The following is a 24,899-nucleotide window of genomic DNA, read 5'->3' on the forward strand; positions in this document are numbered from 1 at the left end:
CAGACCATGGGGTCTGCTTCCTCTATTGCAGGGATCCCCAACCTTTCTTACTCGGGAGCCATAGTCAAATGTAAAAAGACTTGGAGAGTAACACAAGCATCATAAAAGTTCATGGAGGTGCTAAGATTGGCTATTAGGCAGTCTCTATGCACACTATCCGCTTACAGGAGGCTTTATTTGCTAGTAAATCTTGTTTTATTCAACCAAAACTTGCCACCAATCAGGAATTCAAAAAAACTACCTGGTTTGGGGACACTGAGAGCAACATGCAAGGGGTTGGTAAACATCATGTAACTCACAAGCCACTGGTTGGGGATAACTACTCTATAGTCTTTAGAAATGCCCATTCTTCAGCAGCTCTCTTGCCTACTCTGGCAGGAGCAGTTTGGGAGCAGGGGACCTGGACGCACAGGTGAAGGGAGTGCTGGGTAGGGGCGGCTGTGCGTGCCAGGCCCCTGTGGTGTGGGTCTGGCACACTATTGTTTCAAGACTGTAAGGGACCTATTTACTACCACAAACGCACTTACCCCATCAACAATAGTTCTGATGAGACTAAAGAAAACTTAACATTTGTTAAGCAAGACTAGGGCACTGACATAAAAGAACCATCGTGCTGGTTCAAATTCTTCATTTCCGAGTTGCTTTTTAATCTATGCTTTGTGTTTACTCTCAACATTCAGCAGGATCAAAGCTTGGCAGCATGGCAAGAGTTAAATAAATGTTACTATTAAACTAAGTGTTTAATTAATTTAACCACTAAATAAATGAATCTAATTAAGTGTTATGGTTTCTAAGCCAAGAGAAGTATTTCTCATAAAAAAATAAATTCTTAGGCAATTAGGTTATAGGGCTGATGTATTTTTCAGAACATCATGTGAAATAAGTCAGAGAGTACCTTACAAAGGGCCAAGCCAACTCATTTACCTACCGCAGCCATTCCTGAGACATATCTCCATCTTGGAAAACCGTGACCAAATCAAGATTGCAAATTTCTTGCTGACACTCACAGAGGGTTGATTATGTCTCCTTCGTATCAACCAAATGAGAAGTTATACTGCCTATAGGTGGCAATAGTTGCGCAGATTTGGTTGGGCACTCAATCAGTTTTGCTTGGAGTCAAGGTCGGACTGGGCCGCGGCGGCCCAGACCCGACACTTGCCAGCGCTCCCCCTGCCTGACTGTTCCTCCCCCGACGCGTTAAATTTACACTGGCTCAAGGGAGAAATTCCGGTGGGGGACCATACAGGGGGTTAAGGGGGCCCCTGCGGGGGGGTTAAGAGACATGGCTGGCGGGGGCCCTGCCTTCCCCAGCCCGAACCTGCTTGGAGCCATCAGTCAAAAAAGCACAGGATGATTTTACAGCTGCGGGACTGGTTGACTGTGGAACAGTTACTATCAGTAGTATCTTAAGAACTGGACCAGGTGGGGCAGTTTTTTGTATATTAACTTTTGTCTCATAGGAGACAAACTATGACAGAGGTGGGGGGCCATGTGCCATCCCCACAGTTAGTATACGAGTAGTAAGCACCAACACTATAGGAGTAAGTGATTCCAAGGTGAAGAAGTAGTAGTTCAATTTAGCTGTTAAGATGCAAGGTAAATGTTTAAGGCTTTCCACAGAAGAAATGCCATGTACATTCATTTCATTGGTCTTAGTACTTGATTAGAAAATAAGACCTCCAGAAAAAATAATGCTGTATATCTTCTTCCAGAGAAATGGTCTGAGCCAAAGTGCAAGTCCATGCACTTCTCTACTGGGCAAGGATTACAAACACTTGCAACAAGACCACCCAGATTGCTTCTACATATGTTACCCTCAGCTCAGGCATAAGGCTGCATTATGTACAAACTGCAAGCACATAAGTTTTCTTGGACAAAATAAAAGACTGAAACTGAGACAATGATAGGACTCTTGGGAAGTAACCCGAGAAACAAAAGGAAGATCCTTCTGTTGATTGTGTGATAGATTGTCATATAATCCATCACTAACATGAGGAGAAAACACTGGCTTTCTTGACTGTACCTAGACATTACTACGTTAACCCTATATTCCCATTTGTGTGTGTGTAAATGATACAAATATATTGTTCTTGTTGTATAATTGTGGTTTTACTGTAATATCTTGAAATGTTTTCAATAGCAATGTGGCCCCAAGAATGCACTCTTTTACTGAAGCCCTAGCTGGTTATTCTGTCAAGGAACAGTTTGGCACTGCTGAATCATGAATAAAAGAAAAAAAACTTCATATAAACAAAGACTAATGTTTGCAAAAATGTTTAACTAAATATTTATAGAACATATTATATATGTTCAGCTTAAAGGGAAAGACCCTTGACTGCAAATTCCTTATTGTGTATTCACAATGAGGGGAATATTCAGGGAAAACATTAATCATGTGGTCAATTTGTATATATTAACGTTACAGGGCATGGCCACTGGTTAGAGGTATCTGTAAGAAGGATGCCTACATCTTGAAGTTTTACTAGACCCAGAGATTGTTATTCTTTTTACCCACAAGCCTAGGCTAACCAAATGGGGGCTCATGAGACATATACCTCCATCCAAGATGTTTAAGACCACATGCCCAGCAGCTTTATAGACTTGTTGTATAGCATAAAACTTTTAATATAATTAAGCCAATAACATGTGGGATAGCGCTTAGCCCAATACATAGAAAAAGTGAGAGGGCACTGCCCCTCAAGCTTTTAAAACATATTTTTTAATATGAGCAAATGTAAACTGCAAAACCACTCTTCTGTCAAAATGCAGGCGAATATCTTCAGGATGTACGTTTCATAACATGCATTTATAAATATGGTTTTTGTTCCTAGCATGCTATGTAATGCCCCTTTAGGAGCCTGTACCATCTCAAGCAGACACGTAATGTTTGATGTTTGTATTTTTATTGCACAACTATTTCAAGTTCCATACTACAAAGCCTTTTTTGTTTTATATTGCTGGTGGGCTCCTTCCATTAATAGAATTTATTGAGGCAACTGTTGTCCAGATGTAATCCATTGTCTTGTGCAAATATAATATACATAGATTTTCAGAAGGGGTGGCTGATTTAAGACTAGAAAGACTTTAATGGGCTTGGATTCTAAAGTAACCAAAGTTTAACTGAACAATAAATTAATTAAATTGAAAATGCCTCTGATAACCTAGCATTATGAATCTGTTTGTGTTCAGCAGCATTTTATTTGATACATCTTTTTCCGATGTAAAACAGGTATTCAGTGATAACGTGAGCCCAACTTGCATCGGTGCGGCAGATGTAAAAATGTTTTTTATCTTGTCCTGTAGTTTAAACTAGAAAGTAGGGTTTCCTGAACACTCCTTAACAATTGAATCCTCACAACACCCCATCCTTGCTTTGGGACTAAGTGAGCCAGCATGAAACATTTCCAAGAATGACTTCATGATTGGGTCATGATGCTGAGCTACCTGCGCTAGTGCAGGAAGTAGATTTTGTTTAAATTATGCACTAATGTCCAGTAATGATGTTTGGGTCTTGGGCATGTGGCCAGCAACTTCCGTTGATATTCCTGGTCTGTCCCAGACCCTCACGATGTCACCACTCATGTCCCACCCCAGGGCTGCCACCTTTGTTCTGTGAGGCTACAAATGTTTTTGTTATTGTTACTTTTAATTACTTACTGTATCTTTCTATTAACTTTCTATTTAGTCCTTCCTCTATTTATATTCCTGTCTCTCTTTCAAGCTATTGGCTGGTTGCTTGGTTAGATTGGACCTTAGCAACCAGATAGCTGCTGAAATTCCAAACTGGTGAGCTTCTGAGCAAAAAACTAAATAATTAAAAAACTGAGAATAATAAAGAAAGAAGACCAAATGCAAATGTTCTCAGAATACCACTCACTACATTATACTAAAAGTTAATTAAACTGTGAACTGCCCCTTTAACCACTGGATTCTGTTTTATTATCCAACCACAGTGGTGTCTTTATCCAACTATAATAAAATCATAACCATTACATGATGGTATCAAGCAAAACTACAAATGTTATTGTTTAATAACAAGGTGTCTTCTAGAGAGGGGGGGCACCATTAAATCACTGTTTCAGGGACACAGTGCATAAGACCAATTTTTTAAACCCACCTTCCCAAACTCCGGTCTGTACAGAGTCGCAGAGTCACGGGCAAGTGATAAATAGAGCTCAGTTTAGGTCAGGTTGGAGGGAGGTTTGTACAAACGTTATATAAATGTGTGTGTGGGTTGTTATGAGGTCTATATTTGTTTGCCTTAAACATGTCTGCTTAGGCTACGGCGAAATGGGGCTGATTATATGAGTATGTATTTCTGCACTGAAATCTGCTCCATGTGCACCCAGGCCAATGCAGTATTAGTCTGACACCAACAATGAACCCATGTTTATCAGCAGGCTGAGAATCAGCCTTGTGTGGCATAATCCTTAGACTTATCAGTAAACAAAATAAATTGTGGAAGGTAAAATAAATACTTTGTAAAAAAAAATGTGCATTTAAATGAAAATTATCATTATTAAAGGAGGATTAATGGAATAATCACTGGGTGGTGCCAATATGTTAGGCACCCTTCCCAGTGATTATAAACTTTTACCCCAGGCTGCTATTATAATTATAATCACTTAGGGGGGTGCATAGCATTTTCCCACCCCCCTGTGATTATCTCTTTTAGTTCTACTTTTAAGCTGCTGACTGGAGTCCTTCAATCTGCCTGTGTATGGCCACCAGGGCCCCCATCAGAAACTTTGAAGTTATGTTAAGTTTTTGCATAGTTCTGTAAACTGTGTTTAGGGGCCCAATGATATTGCTGTGTGTGAGGCCCAATAACTAGTCCCCTAAAAATCCAGAAAAATGATACATACAACAGCTTTAGGGTTAATACATATAACCACAACTTCATTGATAACAAAAATGGTAGGTCCATAAATGGGACTCCCCACCAGCCAGTATGACTGGTTCAGGGAGGGAATTCTACAACTTCACAGCTATCACAGTAAAAAATCCTTTCCGAATATTTAAACAGAACCTCTCTTCTTCTAAACTGAATGGGAAGGACCTACTGGTAAATAAAGCATTAGAGAGGTTATTATATGATCCCCTTATATATTTATACATAGTTCTCATCATCAATTACTTTTAGGATATTTGTGGTTAGAGTACTCTGGCATTATATTGTATATAGCTCAGGTGTGGAAGATATCTGGAGTTTTGGGATCTTTGTGACACTTTTGGATTATATATTTGCTGACTGTGATGATCTGCCATTTGCTTAGTGAAGACTAATTAGTAGCGTACTCTATGTCCTCTATCTAGTATTTATTCAGTTACACCCTGTGTAGTGTTAATTACATATTTATGTTATGATTTGTTATATGCGTTTGTCTATATCTTGGAGGTGTTTTTACTGGTTACCCACCAATTGCAATAAAGCCTTGTGTGGGCAGATCTATATATGTATACCTAAATCTGGGTGCACTTTTGATCTGGATCTTTTTCATCTTTTAATTATATTGTGATTCTACTACCCAGCGTGCACCAACGCTGTTAGGAAATCATGCCCCCTTTGGTCATGAGGAGTGGCTTAACATTGTCTATGACAGGTATCTGTGGGGTGTGCAATTATTTAGGCACTTCCGGCCAACAGTGTCCCCTGATAGCAATGTTCCCTCCCCCCCACCCATGCTGTTTAGTGGCCCACCCCACCTGCTGATCAAGTTTGCACTATGGAGGGATTGACAGGAACTGACATCTTTCAGAAGCATGGGATTTGATCACTGAGAGAGGTGGCTACTTCTTTGTATATATGGTATATTGGTGCACACATGCAGAAAGATTTACGCATTACTGCAATTTTATATGCCATGGCATTGGTGGGGACCAGTTGGCTGTGCAGAGTGAGAGGGCCTGGAAAGCAGATCTCTGCCCAGGGCCCATCAAGCGCTTAAAACAGCCCTGCACGTGTGCCTTTAATTTACCCTCCTCATCCTGCACGGATCTGCATACAGAGGGAAATCAACACAGAGTAGAGCAGCTAAGCAGAGCAAAGTAGTAAAAATCTGTAAGTGTAATTAGAATGAGGGGCAAATGGGCAATGGACCTGATAAGAGCAGGTCTTACTCTCTGCTGTGCAGAGATCCAAAGCTCTCTGCTGCTAAAGTGTCCAAGGGGAAAAGTTAAATATACATAATATATGAGAAGATGTCTGCCTGACTTTATAACTAAATCAGAAAATAGAAGGGAATAGGAAATATACAAGAATTACCCTAATGTTAATAGAATGTTGTAGACAAATAACCACAATCTACTAAAAGCCAATGCAGGGCTATCAGCCACCCCTGTTTCTTGGGGTGTTACCCAAATTTGGTAGCTTTCCCTCATTCTCCCATCCCCAAGCAGCATTCTCACGAATTTTCCGTAGTCTCAAAAAATCCTGCAATGAATTTTGGCTGTGTATGCGCAATAAATGTTTGGTGATATCATTTGATGCATTTGTGCATGCATTTAATAGTTTCTGTGAAAAAATGTTGAAGTTCTCACTTGTTTGAATGAGCAATACAGAGAGAAATCAAACTAGGCTCCCGTTGCTGAAAAATGTTATTAAAATTAAGCTAATGGGTTTTTTAGGACCCCAGAGATTAAATTAAACCTCCCCATTTCAATTTATATAGGTTTCTTGCGTAGGCATATCTACATACTTTACCAAACTAAGAATTACAGGTATAGGATCCTGTAATTCAGAGCTGTAGCACCCTTAATGTTTTGTACCTGTAAGAGCGCTGGGTAATGTAGTTCACTACAGTACAGAGCGGAACTAGGGATGTTCAGTCTGCAGCAGGGTTGCCAGATTTATTTTTCCAAACCAGCCAAGGTCAGTTTTAAAACCAGCCCAAAACTAGCCAAAAACCACTTCAAAAAGTAGCCCAAAAATAGCCCCATATGCACAATGAAAAAAAATTCTAAAAAATTAAAGTATATATGGGAAAACATGCCTTTTTAAAGCGTATAATCACTACCTATGCCCTGTGCACCCTCTCCAGTTACTGGGATGGCTGATAATCCCCCCTCTGTGCCCATTCCAGCTGGGAAGTCACTACAGAAATAGATTCAGAATGTTGCATTAACCCCAGACATGATTTAGATATCATACCTCCCAACATTTGAAAAATGAAAAGAGGGACAAAAAGATTTGGCGCGCGCAGTGCAGCAAATTTTTGACCACGCCCCCTTTTGTGGCCACGCCCCAATTACCACACCCCATTTAAAAAAAATACTCCTTTTATATAGATCAAATGGCGGGAGCAGACGAAAATGTGCTATACCCTCATACTGAACGACCTAAGGAAAACAATATGGCAACTCCTACATTAAAATACAAATATAGAGAGAAGGCAGTAAGTTATAAGGGAGTTATAACTAAGTACCAGTTTTGCCCCCCATACACAGTAGCCCCCAATACACAGTGCCCCAATACACAGCACCCCCAATACACAGTAGCCCCCAATACACAGTAGCCCCCCATACACAGTAGCCCCCAATACACAGTAGCCTCCCATACACAGTAGCCCCCTATACACAGTAGCCCCCTATACACAGTAGCCCCCAATACACAGTAGCCCCCAATACACAGTAGCCCCCAATACACAGTAGCCCCCAATACACAGTAGCCCCCAATACACAGTAGTCTCCCATACACAGTAGCCCACAATACACAGTGCCACCAATATACAGTAGCCCACAATACACAGTGCCCCCTATACACAGTTTCCACCCCACCCCGTACCTCCCATAGGCGCTTCGTCTGCTGCTTCGTTATGCCTCTCCTTGCGCTGTGCGACAGGCCCTTTTATAAGGTTGCGCCCCGTGCGTAATGACGTCACACCCACAGGCGCAACCTTATAAAAGGGCCTGTCGCGCAGCGCAAGGAGAGGCATAACGAAGCATGAACATCTCCAGCCTGCGGATCCCGCTGTGCTGGATAGTTCCATGAATGTCCCGCAATGCGGGACATTCATGGAACTATCCGGGACAGCGGGACGCGCCATAAAAAGCGGGACTGTCCCGCGAAAAGCGGGACAGTTGGGGGGTATGAGATTTGGGTGCGTTGAAATACAACTCTCAGCAGCCCAGAGAGATCCTGAGAATTATACCTTAAGGATCAACTGCAGAAAGTAACAAATGGCAGCCACCCCACATCACAGTAATGGTGCAATCTCATACCATATAGAGCAGGAAACAGGTTGCAGAGCAAACAGGTTGAGCCTGAATAGAATAGAAATGGGAACATCTGTCTAGGTCCAATTGCATGCTGGGTATTGTAGTTTTATATTAATCCTAGATGAAGACTAATTGTTAGCTAAAAACTACATTACCCAGCATGCCAGGTTTACTAGGGGAAAAAACTTTGGCTAGTTTCCAAACTACAAACCCACCAAGGCTCCAAAAAATAGCCCAAATCTGTACATTGGCGGGTTTGTACTTTGGAAACCTGCCTGGGCTTTAAATTAGTAGCCCAATATGGCAGAAAAACTGCAACCTGGCAACCCTGGTCTGCAGGAAGGAAGGAATTCTCCAACTAATCATAGGGGGACAGTCTTGGTCCTGCCCCCAAATCCAGAAAGGGGAAGAGGAACCAGCTAGGAGAAGAGGGAGGTGCTGGGAGATTTAGAGACTGGGAGTTTGGTTTCCAGCCTGTTCAGAGACCAGCTATAGAGAGAATACCATAGAGAGAATACCATAGAGAGAATGCTATTAATCTGCAAGGGGAGACATTGGTGTGTGCAGCCTGCTGAGAGATGGTTCCTGCTATTCCCTGGAGGGAGTGTGTGCAAGATCCCAGCAGCCAGTGTGATCCTAGATTGCATCCTGTCAGCCATCTTGGTAGGAGAAATCTGCAGGGTGCCTTCTGAACTGAGTTGCTTTTAACCCTTGCTTTGCCAGTTAACAGAGATATTTTATGTGCACTTTGCTATTATTTAGAGTTATAGGCATAACTCTTTCATTTCAGTTTCATTAACTTTTGAAACATATTGCACTATTTTGTATATTTTTTTATTTTTCATGCGCTTCCAACACACTGGGTCTGCACATGTTTTAATACCCATCCAAGAGGGGTATTTTCTTTGGAGGAAGCAGGAGATTTGAGCACCACGCTTATTGTCTACATTGAAGGCTGAAAGCAATTAAGCACGAGGACACCTATAGCGCTGAGTATCACTCACAAACCTTTCTTCCACAGACTCTTTTTCTACTTGGCTGCTGGTGGACTGTGTTCTCTGTGAATCACAGAGATTATTCACATTCATCTACTTAAGACTTATAAGAACACTATATTGATATTGTTTGCACTGCCAGGGGCGATTCTGGACATATCGCCACCTGAGGTGGCTCCTGGATGCCGCCCCCCGCTCCCCAGCGCTTACCTTCTGAGCACAGGAGCGGGTCCGGGGGCGGTGAGATCGCTAGTGCAGAGAGCGCAATTGCGCTCTCTGCACTAGAAGAGCCGAATTTCCGGTTTAAAAAACGGAAATTCGGCAATTAAAGTTACCAGGAGCGGCTTTTTGCCGCACCTGGTAACTGGGGCGCTTCTGCCGCCTGAGGCGAGTTTCTCAACTCGCCTAATGGCAGAAGCACCCCTGTGCACTGCTTATATTTGTTGCTCATTCATCTATTGGTTATAAGCAATGTTGGGTAATTTTAAGGCTCGCTTAGCACGCAATGATAATGTTGCCTTTGATACTGTTAACACTTTAGGGGATGATGATCCTATTGCTATGTTGAAACAATTGGAGAGATTGTTTATCAAGGAGGCTAACGATTGGTATGATAAAATTTACATGCAACACTACCTGGCAAAAAAGATTATACCTAGAGGTTTAAGGGTAGATAAACCTTCCAATATTTTTGGGGATAGTGAATTGGCAGAGGAATGGGATAACACGCTAGATGAATGCTCTTACAAATGAATGGCCATTCTCATTCATTATAGAGAAAGGAGACTCACTGAGGTTAGTAAGGATATATCCTCATTACAAGAAAAGTTGGCCACACATAGTGGGGATGAGGAGTGCAAGAAATTAAATAACATCATTGCACAGTGTGAGTCCCATGAAAAGACAGTGATATATCGTAAAAAAGGTAAACTTGTGCATGATTATAAAGATTATGAGCATGGACGCCCACATAAACATTCATCTAATAAAGTTGCGCCCCCTAGGGCATGTTTCCCTCAACGCAATCAGAGGGATTCTAATCAGCCTCCCACAAATAATTGGGTGGGGACTCAACAGTATAGGCCACGATATCCCATCCACACATCCAATCGCTTTAACCCTTTGAGATCATCAGAACCCTTGGAATCCAGCCCCGGGACCTCTGATAGGGCCACTCCTCCTCTGGGACAGGGGTCTAAGGATTTCCACTTATTTCCTGTGCCGAGAGGTATAAAGAGAGGGGTGGACCATATCGAGGAACCAGGGCAGGACAAAAGATACAGAAAAAGAGATCTTCGAAAATAGATCAAACAGCCATTTTTAACTTATCTAATAAGAAACTTACACCCAATGAAGTTAAGATTTTAAATAAAGGTTTAAAATTTGCCCCTAGTATGGGGCCCAATAAGTTTGAATTATATATTGATTTACATAAATTTGTTCGGCAAATTACCCTTAAGAGACATAGGGCCCGATTCACTAAAGTCCGAAATAAGGAGTGCTATTTATAGCATGCGTTAAAAATCTTATCACTTCTTATTTTTCGCTCGATTCACTAAAAGGACACTTGTCATAATTAAGAAGCGATGTTCTTGGCGTTATTTACGATATAAATTACACACAGAGAGTACTCTCTCAGGGCCTTTTCAAAATTTTTTGTTGGAAAGTATTAGTTTTATACTAACACATAATTACTTTGTTTTTGATAAATTATTTTATTTACAGAAGAAGGGTACCGCTATGGGCAGTAAATTCGCTCCTTCGTAGTGCTGGGCGGTATGACCAAAAATTTATATCACGGTATTTTTTTTATTATATCGGTATCACGGTATTTGACGGTATTTTTTTTTCCCCATGCATGATTAGGTGACCACCCCAAACACCCCCCCCAACCCCAAACACCCCCCCATCCAACCCCAAACACCCCCCCATCCCCTTCACATAAATATAACTTACTGGCCAGGCAGCCGCAGGCACCCCCGACAGCTCACAGAGCCTCCTGGCAATTTTTCTTACTATTTCCGGGTTGCGTGCGTGACGTCAGCGGAAACCCGGAAAACCCGGAAATAGTAAGAAAAATTGCCAGGAGGCGCCCACACCGGTATGCCGGTAAGTTAAAAAATTTTATCATTTTTTAAAAAAAAAACGGTGTTCGGTATATGCCGGTATACCGCCCAGCACTACTCCTTCGTATGCGAATCTTTATATGGCAGTATGGGAAGATGAGTTTGTGTGGAACTCTCCCATATTTAGTGAACATATCATCTTATACACTCGTTACATAGATGATTTGCTATTCATTTGGGACGGCCCCCTTGAAACTATTGATGCGGTCATTATATATATCAATGCCAATCCATATAATCTTCAGTTTACAACCGAAATCAATGATGGCAGCATCAACTATTTAGATCTTACTCTATTTAGTAATGGAGTCCGAATAGAGACAAAGCTTTTCCGTAAAACTACTGATAGGAATGGTGTATTACATGCATCCAGTGCCCATCATAATAAGTGCATTAGGAATATCCCCAAAGGTCAGTATCTTAGAGCTAGAAGGAATTGCTCCAGATCAGTTGACTTTATACAGGAGTGTTCGATCTTAGAAAATAGATTCCTAGAAAAGGGTTACAAAACGTCATGGTTGAATGAAGCCAAACAGTTGGCACAGGATACTGATAGGAATACTTTATTGGTGAAAAAAACCCCTGTCGCACGAATGTCACATAAGTGTAACTTTTACACCAAGTTCAATACCGTGGCGTATAATATTAAAAAGATTGTACAAAAACATTGGAATGTATTGACTGCAGACCCAATTTTAGGAGAACACCTTGGGGAGAAACCGCAGGTCTATTTTAAAAAATCTAAAACTCTCAATAATTTGTTAGCTCCTTCAAAAGTAAGGGGCACTAATGATGATAGGAAATGCATCAATAACTTTGGTTTGAAGGGGACATATAAATGTGGCAAAAAGAGATGCACCATTTGTTCTTATGCAGCCCCCAAGAAATTACATATAGAGGGTATACCTACGGTTAGGGAATTTATTAATTGCCGTTCCATTTATGTGGTTTATTTATTGGTGTGTCCTTGTAATAAGTGGTATATAGGGAGAACCATCAGATCCATTGGTACTAGAATAAGGGAACACATACGTAATATTAAGTTAGGCAAAAATAACCATGGGGTCTCGCGACACTTTAAGATGGTTCATAATTGCGATCCCACTGGGCTGGTGTTTTTGGGATTAGAACAAATCTCCTCTAACATTAGAGGGGGTGATAGATTCATCAGATTACGTCAGCGTGAGACCTACTGGATTTTTAAACTGAACACATTACAACCGCATGGTTTAAACATAGAGCTAGATTTGGCAGCATTTTAGTTTAGCTTTTGTTTTTGTACAATTTTGTGTTTTGTTTGGTTTTATTTTATTATTTTTTACTTTTGAGAAGGAAAGGAAGGTGAGATGGTTAAGGGAATTAATGGTAAAGTGAAAAAGGGAGGGAAATAGAGAGAAAGTGGGAAAAAAAAAAAATATGTCCAGGGGGGACTCATGGGATGTGTATGCAGCTCCTCTATATGGTGGGCGGATCACAACGACATTGATTATGTCACTACTCCCTCCTCCTTTCCCCATTGGTTTATACTTAATGTGCACCTATGTTCTTTGGGTCAGCTGTATCTCATCTTAGAGATATTGACAATTACATAACCAGCTATTATCCTGCCAGTCACTGGGGGGAGACTGAAAGGGAAAGTGTCAATTGCTTGCTACAGCCGCCATCTGAGAGTGTTGTTCCAGTGAATCCGCAGAGCTGCTGAGGTGACTACAGGTATTACCACATCCACCTGCACCAGGGGGAGCACTCATTATATCCTTACCCAGGAAACATTGGGGGAAATTCACAATTCAAGTAAGGATTAGGACTCTGCACTTTGCTGGCACTTTTTTGTGATATATTGCATAGGATAGGTTTATAAAATTAATTGGATCACCTGTAAAAAACATTCAGTAGTTTGATACAGTGTTGGACTGAGACCCCAGGGGCCCACCAGAAAACCTTATACCATAGGCCCCCTCTCCAAACTCTTTTTCCTCCTATCGGCTAAAGCCAAAAAACACTACTCGCTACTAATACTTCTCGATCTCTCTGCTGCTTTTGACACCCTCTTCTCCTCCAGACTCTCCGCTCTCTTGGCCTTCGTGACACTGCCTTATCCTGGTTTTCATCTTATCTCTCAGATCGATCCTTCAGTGTCTCTTACAATGGGGAATCATCTTCTCCCTTGCCTCTTTCTGTTGGGGTTCCTCAAGGCTCTCAAACCTCTCTAAGACTGAATTGGTTCTCTTTCCCCCATCCAACGCCCACATTGTTCCCGAGGTATCTATAACGATTAACAATTCTACCATCACCCCATCTTCCCAGGCCCGGTGCCTTGGGGTTATCCTTGATTCTGCCCTGTCCTTCACTCCTCATATCCAATCACTTACCACATCATGTCACTTTCACCTAAGAAATATTTCCAAAATACGATCTCACCCAAGATGCTACCAAAATTCTTATCCACTCTCTTATAATATCTCGCCTGGACTACTGTAACTCCCTGTTAATTGGCCTTCCCCTCCAAAGACTGTACCCTCTCCAGTCCATAATGAATACTGCTGCCAGGCTCATACACCTCTCCAACCGCTCCTCCTCTGCCGTGCCGCTCTGCCAATCCCTGCACTGGCTTCCCCTACCATCCAGGATAAAATTCAAACTAATGACTCTCACATTCAAAGCAGTTCATAACTCTGCCCCACCATCTCTGAACTTATCTCTAGGTACCATCCAACCCGCTTGTTACGCTCCTCTACTGACCTGCTCCTCAACTCCTCTCTCATTCCCTCCTCACACACTCGCATTCAAGACTTTGCAAGGGCTGCCCCCCCTTCTCTGGAATTTGCTACCACAATCTGTCAGACTTTCTCCCAATCTCTCTGCCTTCAAGTGATCTCTTAAAACGCATTTATTTAGAGAGGCTTACCCTAATCTAGTTTAGCAATACCCTGTGCCACACCTCTCACAACTCTGGTCATGCCCATTCCCACACCTTGTGTCTCAATCCTTTCTCCTTGTAGATTGTAAGCTCTTTTGGGGAGGGCCCTCGTCACCTCTTGTATTGGTTATGTATTGCTTTATATGTTACTTTGTATGTCCAATGTATGTTACCCACCTATTGTACAGCGCTGCGGAATATGTTGGCGCTTTATACATAAATGTTAATAACAATAATAATAATAATAATAACTAGGCTGCAATGCTTTTTGAATCTGCTTCTGGCTTCAGAAAAGGAAGTATGGATCACAATATCTCTCTTTCTCTCCCCAGTTTGATGGCCATGCTTTATGCATATCAACTGGCAAAGTCCACAGAAGTGTTTATCTGGTTACACACTAACCCACTGGCCAGTTCAACATGCTTAATATGCGTTTCAAAAAGCATCAGTTAATAGAGCTTCTCCTGCAGAATCCTGCATTGAAATCTGTGTGTTTTCCCGTGCCAGAGTCCCTTAAAAACTACCGTTCTACCTACTACAGTATTGCACTATAGAGTCCCTGATTTTCTTATTAAATCCTCTACAATAAATCAACTAAGAACTTGCTATGCCACAAAGATTAGTAGTGTTTGCAAGGTAATGCAGCATGGATTAGAAGCTGAAAATGATTTTGATTTAGCGCATTAATAGACAGAACACTGGGGGCCATGTAAAAAAAAAAAGTGACTAAGTTTGCCCAGGAGCAATCACCCATAGCAACCAATCGGCATTTAGAATTGCTGGTCACCTATTTAAAAGCAAACATCTTAGTGGTTGCTATGGGTTACTGCTGCTGGGCAAACAGTGATTTTTTTTACATATGTGGCATCCTTCCATTTATTTTATATTGTACACAGATGTCCAGGGTATAATAAGTATTTAACATACATTGACCAGCCAATGAATAGATGGGCCAATGACTTCTTGAAGAAAAGTAAAAGTCATTTGCCAGATCTGTAGGGGGTAGAAAAATTGTCAATAAAAGTGCAAGGGTGCAGATAAGAGCAGAATAAAATATTTGCATGTCGCAGGAAACACATCTGCTGGTTGTGGACAAATAAAAAAAAAAAAAAAAGGCAAACAGAACAAACTCCTCTTATTTAGTTTAATCGTAACTACAGCCCATCAGTTTGCCCAGATGCAGCCCCTTTCCACCTGCTCATGTGAACAGAGGTGACAATTAAAGAGATTTTATTGTTCCCGCCACCTTCATATCACTGGCAAACAGTCTCAGTGTTTTTAGTTATTATAGAGATCTGGAAAAGGCTGAAACCCCTCTAACATCAGTCTGACCACCCAGGGATATTTGTTCAAATAACTTTCACATTATAATAGAATTTGATGAGACCCATCATGTCTGCACTATCAGGTCTTAGGGGGCATCTTGCAAAGGGCAAGACGCATTGGGACAGGAATCGTCATGTTTTTTTTCCCCCCAATGTATAATATAAGGTTGAAGGGAGTTGTTGCTGGCAGGAGGAGGGCCGTACCATAGTATCCAACAGCTAGTGCTTTAATGGAGACTGTTACACAGTAGAAGCTGCGTGGAAATAAAAGTGCTGGGAATGAGACAACTGCTGATATTGGGGCACAGTATAACCTTCCAGTTTGGGGCAGCGCCACTAAACACACACTTGGGCTGCTACTGCTACTGCACAGTTCTGTTTGTCACTTACAGTTATGGCTGTTTCTTGTGGGAGAGGGAAAGGACTTGCCCAGCCCTCATTAAAACATTAAAATACATTGTAAATCAATTGTATATTTGACATTATACAGTTAAAGGAAGGGGGAATATGATACTAGGAGAAAAGGCTGCATTTTGGGGTACTGTCAGCCCCAGTGTTGCTCCATAGAACAAGTAGCCCTATCTGAAAGCTGCACTGATGACATCATGAGCTGTAAAAGACAAGATTACTATATGGGCAGTCAGTTAACTGGGCAGCACGGTGGCGCAGTGAGTAGCACTGTCGCCTTACAGAAGCACTGGTCACAGGTTCAATCCTGGCCAGGGCACTGTCTGTAAGGAGTTTAAGTGTATGTTCTCCCCGTGCCTGCGTGGGTTTCCTCCGGGTCCTCCGGTTTCCTCCCACACTCCAAAAACATACAGATAGGATCCCCCTACCCTTAGTGTGTGAATGTGTGAGTGAGTGATAAGCCAGTATGAATAATCTCCATGGTCGTGGAGGACTATACTGGCTTGTGTGAATGGGAGCCAGTATGAATAATCTCCATGGTCGTGGAGGACTATACTGGCTCGAGCGAATGTTTTGCAAATGGGCCCTTTTTATCATATGGGCTGTTTTGCAATATGAAATTTCAACATGCAACAAAATTTACCTAATTTATCTATATTTTTGGAGTTCATATAATACATTTTCTGAAAAATTTACATTCATATATTTTCATAAAGGACATGCCAACCCCAAAAATATTTTTTTGCCTCATAAAAGAAAACATAATTTGAAGCAACTTTCCAATATCAATTTGTTAAACATTATTAGTGCTTTAATAGTTATTGTGTTGGGTTGAAAACCCCACAGACTGTTCTTCCACTTTGGCTGCTTCTTCTTCTTAGTGCCCCCCATTTTCTAAACGCTACTCCTCCTACAGTTTTAGGGGTACAACACCCAAACTCCCCACACTTCTTCGCCCTATAGCGGAGCAGGTTGCTTGTGCTTTTCACTCGATCTCACTCCCCATCTTTTTGTGGCGCTGCTCCGAACCCCCCAATTTTCCCATTGACTTTGACAGGGAAAATTTTCAAACTGCTGCCACACTTACAGCTTTGAAGCTACACCCCCCAAACTTGAATAACATAATAATGGGGTCACCCCGAATGAAACAGTAACATTTGTTGGATGACCCCAAAGTGGGAGGGGCCAACAACAGCCAATCAAGTTTCACCCATTGACTTTAAAGTGATACTGACACGAAAAAACAACTTTTTAAAATATGAATGTACATTAAAAGTTGCCTATAGGTCATGTTGATCATTTTTTGCGGATAGGTTTGCTTTTGTAAGTAATTGTTACTTGAAATCCCAAAACCTGACTGTTTTGCCAGCCTGACTGTCCCTTCTCAGCCTGTCAGTTACAGCTTCTAATGGTAACGGCCCCCTGCTGGACAAATATGTCCGCCCCCTCATAGAGGAACATGGGGGATCAGATAGGGAATGTAAAAGCTTGGACAAATACTTTTATGGCAAAATTATAAATAGCATGCAAAGGCAATGTTATGACAATGTTATAAAAAAAGGTTTAATTTCTGGTGTCAGTATCACTTTAATGGGGAAATTGAAACTGCTGCCAATCTAACAGCTTTGAGGCTACACTCCCCAAACTTGAATCACACAGTCATGGGGTCAGCCTGAATGAAAATATGATGATTGTTGGATGCCCAAAAGTGGGCGGAGCTGTGAACAGCCAATCAGATTTTACCTATTGACTTGGTGGAAATCCAACCTGCTGCCATTCTCACAGTAATAACACCGGGGTCCCCAAACTTTGCAGACTTAGGCACCAGGTAACTGCAGTTTAGTAGTGGAGCCACCAACAGCCAATCAGAGTTTACCTATTGACTTTCAATGGGGAAATCCAACCTGCTGCCATTCTCACAGAATTAACACGAGGGTCCCCAAACTTTTCACAGTTGGTCACTAGGGGACTGAAGTTTAAGTTTTCAAAAGTGGGCGGAGCCACCAACAACCAATCAGATTTCACCTATTGATTTTTTATTGGTTTGTTGCCAGGGTTCCCAAACTTTGCACAGTCAGACACTGGGTGACTACGCATTTAGTGGGTGGAGCCACCAACAGCCAATCAGATTTTACCTACTAACTTTTAATGGGGAAATTCAAACTGCTGCCATTCTCACAGTATTAATACCAGGGTCCCCAAACTTTTCACAGTTTGTCAATAGAGGACTGCAGTTTTAATTTTGAAAAACTAGGTGGAGCCACCAACAGCCAATCAGATTTCACCTATTGAATTTTATTAGTAGAATGCCAGGGTTCGCAAACTTTACACAGTCGTACTCAAGGTTAGAGAAAGTGGGTGGGGCCGCCAAAAGCCAATCACATGTCTTTTAGTGTTTTCAGTAGGGAAATTTTAACTGCTGCCATTCTCACATGTTTAATGTCAGGATCCCCCAACTTTGCACAGTTTGTCACTGGGTGACTATGTTCCAAGTTAAGAAAAGTGGGCGGAGCCAACAACAGCCAATCAGATTTCACCTACAGACTTCATATGTTTAAATTTAAACTCCTGCTATTCTTTAAATATTAATACTAATGTCTCCAAACTTTGCAGAGCTAGTCATCTGGTAACTGCGGTTAGAAAAAGTGGGTGGATCCACAAACAGCCAATCAGATTTTGATTGATTTTCAATGGGGAAATTCAACCTGCTGCCATTCTCACAGTATTAACACCAGGGCCACTAGGGGACTGCATTTTTATGGGTGGAGCCACCAACAGCCAATCAGACTTCATCTATTGAATTTCTTTTGTGTAAATTTAAAATGCTGCTTTTCTCACACTATTTATGTCTGGGTTCCCAAACTTTGCACAGTCAGTCACTGGCTGACTACATATTCAGGGTTAGAACAAGTGGGCGGAGCCACCAATAGCCAATCCATTTCCAGACACTATTAAAACCAGGGTCCCCAAACTTTGCACAGTGGTTTTTACTATATTGCTGTGGCCCAAGGTTAGAGAAACTGGGCAGAGCCCATTCAGTGACTTCATGTTTTTCAACCCAACATGAAGTTTGTTCTCAAACTTACTTTTCTAGTTTGTACATGTAATTGCTATAGAAAGCAGCATTTGCTGAACTCCTGGTTGTTACTTTTTAAACAATGTTGCAAGTGCCAGGCTCCTCCAGTAAGTCAGGTCTGTCAGTCTGCTGCTTGTGTTACACTGTTTCAAACGCCAGAGCCCCCAGGGCTAACCGCACTGCGCACTACCTTTTGTGTATTATTTTGGTGTTTCTACTACATTTTGTGATTTTGGTGCATTTTTAGCCATTTTATTGCATTTTCAGTTATGCATAGTTGTTGTTCACTTAACTTTGTCTGTGTTTGTTTTTTAATTTTTATCAATTTTATTGCATTTCACATTGTTCTTTATTACTTGTCTTTGCACATGGACAGATTTACCAAACTGTTACCAAACCCCTGGCGTTCAGAGTGTTTTATGTTGGAACGTTACTAAATGTGGGGGTACATAATGGGGCAACATGCAAGCTTTGTGATGATTTTCAGAAATGTCACATAAACCATTCTGTTTAGCATAGCTTTGTAGTTTGATAGTTTTCAGTAGAAAGTTGTATTTACCTACTTTTGTTTTGTCAGAATGTGTACTTTCGGAAAATATATGGTTTTCTAGGGTCTCCGTACTGTTAGGGGGTCTTATAGCACATAATGCACATGCTCTCACATCTTATGTGAAAATTCATATGCACTATTTTTACTTGGGTGCCCCTGTACCCCACATAGTTTGGCCAATATATGCATATAGGGCATCAAACTGTTCAGTAGACCCCTAGCATTCATATTTAGAAAGTTTTATGTTGGTACGTTACAAAATGTGGGGGTACATAATGAGGTAAAATGCAAACTTTGTGACGATTTTCAGAAATGTCATAAAAACCGTTCTGTTTAGCATAGCTTTGTAGTTTGGAGTAAAGAGATGTATTTACCCATTTTTGTTTTGTCAGAATGTGTACTTTCGGAAAATGTATGGTTTTCTAGGGTCTCCGTAGTGTTAGGGGGTCTTATGGCACATAATGCACATGCCGGTAGCTTATATTGCTGCGTATACACTTTGTATGCACTAACTTACTTATGGGGTCTCTAAATGCCAGATACATCGGCGATCCTATGCACAATGGGCATCAAACTGTTCAGCGGACCCTTGGCTTTCATATTTAGGGTGTGTTTTCTTGGTACCTAATATTATGTGGGAGATATGATGTTTGAAAGTGGAAGATTTGAGGCGATTTTTTAGAATTTTTTATAGAAAATACTAAATTCAGTAAAGCATTGCCGTTTGGTACTTAGGAGTTGGAAGACATAGTTACCCATTTCAGATTCGTCAGAATGTGTACTTTTCAAAAATATATGGTTTCCTGGGGTAAACCTAATGTCTCAGGATTTTTTACTTTGGAATCTAAAGTATGCCGTATTCTGCTGTAATGCTTTGAAAATTTAGTAATTTACTGCTGGGAGTTTTTGATCTATAAAAGTCAGAAATCTCCATAAAACTATACATATCGGGTTTTGGCACGTTCCGGAGACATGAGGCTTTCCAAATCAGTTGAATTTTTGTCCATAAAATAAAATATGTTTCTGGTATAAATCCTTATATCAAGAAAAATAGCATTTTTTTTAGCAGATTTGGAAAGCTCAGGTTCTCCAGAAAAAAACAATATATAGTTTGCCTACCTAAACTTAACCCTGCCCCCAGTAAAAGCCCCTAAATTGAGAGAGCACAGAATGTTTACAAAACGTCTGGCACTGAGGGGAACCGAAATGTCAAATTCTGCTGGCACTTAAAGGGTTAATAGCAATTATATATACAAATAACTCAAAAACCATTACAAATATGTAATGAATGTATATTGCAAAGTTGCTTAGAATTAAGTTTTCTTTTATTAGGCAAAAATATATTATTGTCCTTTAAACCTGAAATTAATACATTTTCTGAAATCTGAATACTCCCAGCACCGAGTACCTTGTCCAACATTGAGAAACAGGAGCTTACAAGATTCACTTTTAGTCAGAGTGACTGCAGCTGTATTACATAGTGAATAAATGCCGATAAATATTCTGTCAGCTATACACACTTGTACTTTAATATCCGCTCAAAGGAAAACTAAATTATTGAAAAACATTTTGAAATAATGTATATTTTCCATGTATTTTTTTTAAAACTTCCCAAAATATATTTCTCTTAGTCAATGTTACTAAAGGAATCATAAAGTGGCTTAACCAAAATTCAGCGTGAGGAGCCGAGTACATTGTCCACCCGGTTTCTCCTAAGTAAGCACTTGTAATGCACTTGTACTACTAAGCACTTTAGCATTTGTGTCCTGGGCTAAAACTAATGCCCCATTATGTGTAATAAAATTCCTATAATTCCTACGCTGACATTTATGTTATATCTTTGCACAGACAGACATTAGGCCATGCCCATGAATGATGCCCCAAGAGCTTATTATTATTAACATTTATTTATAAAGCGCCAACGTATTCCGCAGCGCTGTACAATAAGTGGGTTACATACATTGGACATACAGAGTAACATATAAAGCAATCAATAACCGATACAAGAGGTAAAAAGAGCCCTGCCCAAAAGAGCTTACAATCTACAAGGAGAGAGGGTTGAGACACAAGGTGTGGGAATGGGCAAGATCAGAGTTAAGCAAGGTGAGAGGTGTGGCACAGGTTATTGCTTTCAGCAGCACACTGAGGTTATGTTAAGCTAAATTAGGCTAAGCTTCTCTAAATAAATGCATTTTTAGAGATCTTTTGAAGGCAGAGAGATTGGGAGAAATCTGACAGATTGTGGAAGCGAATTCCAGAGAAGGGGGGCAGCCCTTGCAAAGTTTTGAATGCCATTGTGTGAGGAGGGAATGAGAGAGGAGTTGGGGAGCAGCTCCAGTGTTGGACTGGGACCCCAGGGGCCCACCAGAAAACCTTATACCATAGGTCCCCTCTCCAAACTATTTTTCCTCCTTTCCTCGCCCAACCTCTTTATTCTCCTAGTCTCTTTTATTTACATGCTAGCATCTATTCTTCCATCTATTTCTCCTCTTCATTTCCATTTAGAAATAGGTAATGACCATACAGCAGGCCATTTGGTAAAGGGCAGGAGGGCCCACTGACACCTGGGCCCACCGGGAGATTTCCTGGTATCCTGGTGGGCCAGTCCGACACTGGTTTGATATGAGAGTAAATGTCCATGAATAACATACTCTCAATACCTGAGTCCCTGCCAGGGTGATCTGAATTTTTTTTTGCCATTTACACTGTGTCTTGATCCAGTTAGAGATGGCTGCACTTAGAGATTAAACATAATGTTTAAGCGAATAAAATCAAAGCCAGATGTGATACCAAGAATTTACTTTAGACCTTTTTTTTTATTAGTGCCATAGCCCTTATGGGGAATTTTTCTTCGACACAATGCAGAAGGTCACTTTTAAAGGTACTTAAAGGACATGTAAAGCCTACATTTGCCTACAATGTATATCAGTTGGGCACATCTCCTCCACCGAAATGGCATTAATTGTACTGCATATATACCCTTCGTTTGCTAGCACCATCATATTTTTCTAAAGCAAATAGCAGCTTTCACCCGGTGGCCATTTTTTCTCAGATACATTTAAATCTGCAAACCGCACACACACACAGACCCTTATTCAGCATACATTCATCAAGAATACAGGCTCACACAGGCAGAACTGATAAAAGTTCTGCTTTGTTTGAGCTGAGCTCAGGAGAGAAAGTTAGGAGAAAAAAATTGAAACAGACAGGTAGAGCTGAGTTTCTATGGGAACCAGCAATGCCATCTCTTTACTGGCTGCTAGACTGGAGAGCGTGTTTAGTTATCTGAGCTTAGAACAACTGAGCATGCCCACAAGCCAACAGCCAAAGCAAATTCCCGAGGGAGGGGGCCGAGTGGGTTACAGGAGGAGAAGGAAATCTAAATGATTATGGAGGTGTTGCAGCCTTACTATTAACCTCTGGACAACCAGAGTGGCAGGTATTGAAAGATTTCAAAGAGGCTGTTCACTGATTAAAGTTTTGTGTGTGGGGTTTACATGTCCTTTAAGGTGTATAATTGGTACAGGTATGGTTATCTGGAAACCCATTATCCAGAGAGATCAGATTATGGAAATGCCATCTCCCATAGACTCCATTTTAATCAAATGATTTATAAAAATAAAAATTGTAATAATAAAACAAACCTTGTACTTGAGCTCAGCTAAGGTGTAACGAATCTTTATTGGAGGCAAAAGTGGAATTAATGTTTAAATAATTTTTTTTTGTTTTTAAGTTATGGAAATCCAAATTACAGAAAGATCCCTTATCCGGAAAACCTCAGGTCCTGCACATTCTTCATAACAGGTACAGGTAGAAACTTGTTCCTGACACTATGGGTGAAATTTATCAACATTAGAATTCAACATTTTATGGCAATTCAAGGGCAGAGCTTCTGATTTATATTTGTAAACAGGCAGAGACCTACTGGGGTACTCAAGGGCTCACTACTGTGGCCAGCATCACTGCTTACTCTGGGCAATGCACACCACATCACCCCACCTATTGCTGCACCTTATACCCTACCCAGCCACGCCCCTGCCAACAAGCCTGGGGTGACAGGGCCCACTGGGATTTTAAATGGTACCCTGGTTAACCCCAGTCTGTACACAGAGGATATGTTTAGAAATATACAGAGTAAGAGAAAGCAGTGGTCACAAAAGTATGTGGTGTCCCTTAGATGTAGTTGGTTATCCAGAAAGCTCTGAATTACAGGAAACTATCTCCCATAGACTCCATCATAAGCATGATTACCTCTCTGTAATAAAACAATACCTTGTACTTGATGGTATTGGTGGCAAAGCAATCCTATTGTGTTTATTTTGTGTTTAAATGTTTTACTGTAAGGCATATATGTCAAACACAAGGCCCGTGGGCTGAATCCGGCCCACCTGGCTGTTTTATGTGTCCCTTGGTGAGTGTGTCTGACCATCCAGCCTGATCAATTTCCATTTTCCTCACATAGTAACTAAAGGTGCCCATACACTATAAGATCCGCTCGCTTGGCGATGTCGCCAAGCGAGCGGATCTTCACCCTATATCCCCACCTACGGGTGGGAGCGATATCGGGTAGCAAGTAGCTTAAAAAAAATTAATCCCCAGGGCCAAACGGTCGGATTACATTTGCGGCAATGGGGCAGTCGGTTCAGGGACCGTATCAACGAGCCGATGCGGTCCCCGATCCGACTGGATTTTCTAACCTGGCCGATCGACATCTGGCCAATTTCAGGCCAGATATCGGTCAGCCAGGCCGCTCGGTTCTGCCCATACACGGGCCGATTAGCTGCCGAATTGGTCCAAGGGAGCGATATCGGCAGCTATAATCGGCCCGTGTATGGGGACCTTAAGACTATGGGGTATATTTATCATGCTGTGTAAAAAGTGGAGTGAAGCATTACCAGTAATGTTGCCCAAGGCATCCAATCAGTAATCAGATTTCAACAGTAGCAAAGCATCTGATTGGCTGCTATGAGCAACATCACCGGTAATGTCTTACTCCACTTTTTACACATTGTGATAAATATACCCCTTAGTATCTTACTAAGTATATTAATAAAAAATTTGGCCCGCGACTTAGCCTGTGTTTTAGATTTCGGCTCCCTTATGTGATTGAGTTTGAGACCCAAATTAGGTCCTTTGTTTGAAAACCCTCAGGATAATAGGCCCCATACCTGTCGTTCTTCTTTAAGCTTCAGCTATTCCATCACTGGTTGGAGAAAGCTCATAAGAATAGGCTCATGTGAATGCACTGAAGCTTGTTCTTGCCTCATACAAGTTATCCAACA

Source organism: Xenopus tropicalis, chromosome 8 (assembly GCF_000004195.4).
Source record: "Xenopus tropicalis strain Nigerian chromosome 8, UCB_Xtro_10.0, whole genome shotgun sequence".
Lineage (NCBI taxonomy): Eukaryota > Metazoa > Chordata > Amphibia > Anura > Pipidae > Xenopus > Xenopus tropicalis.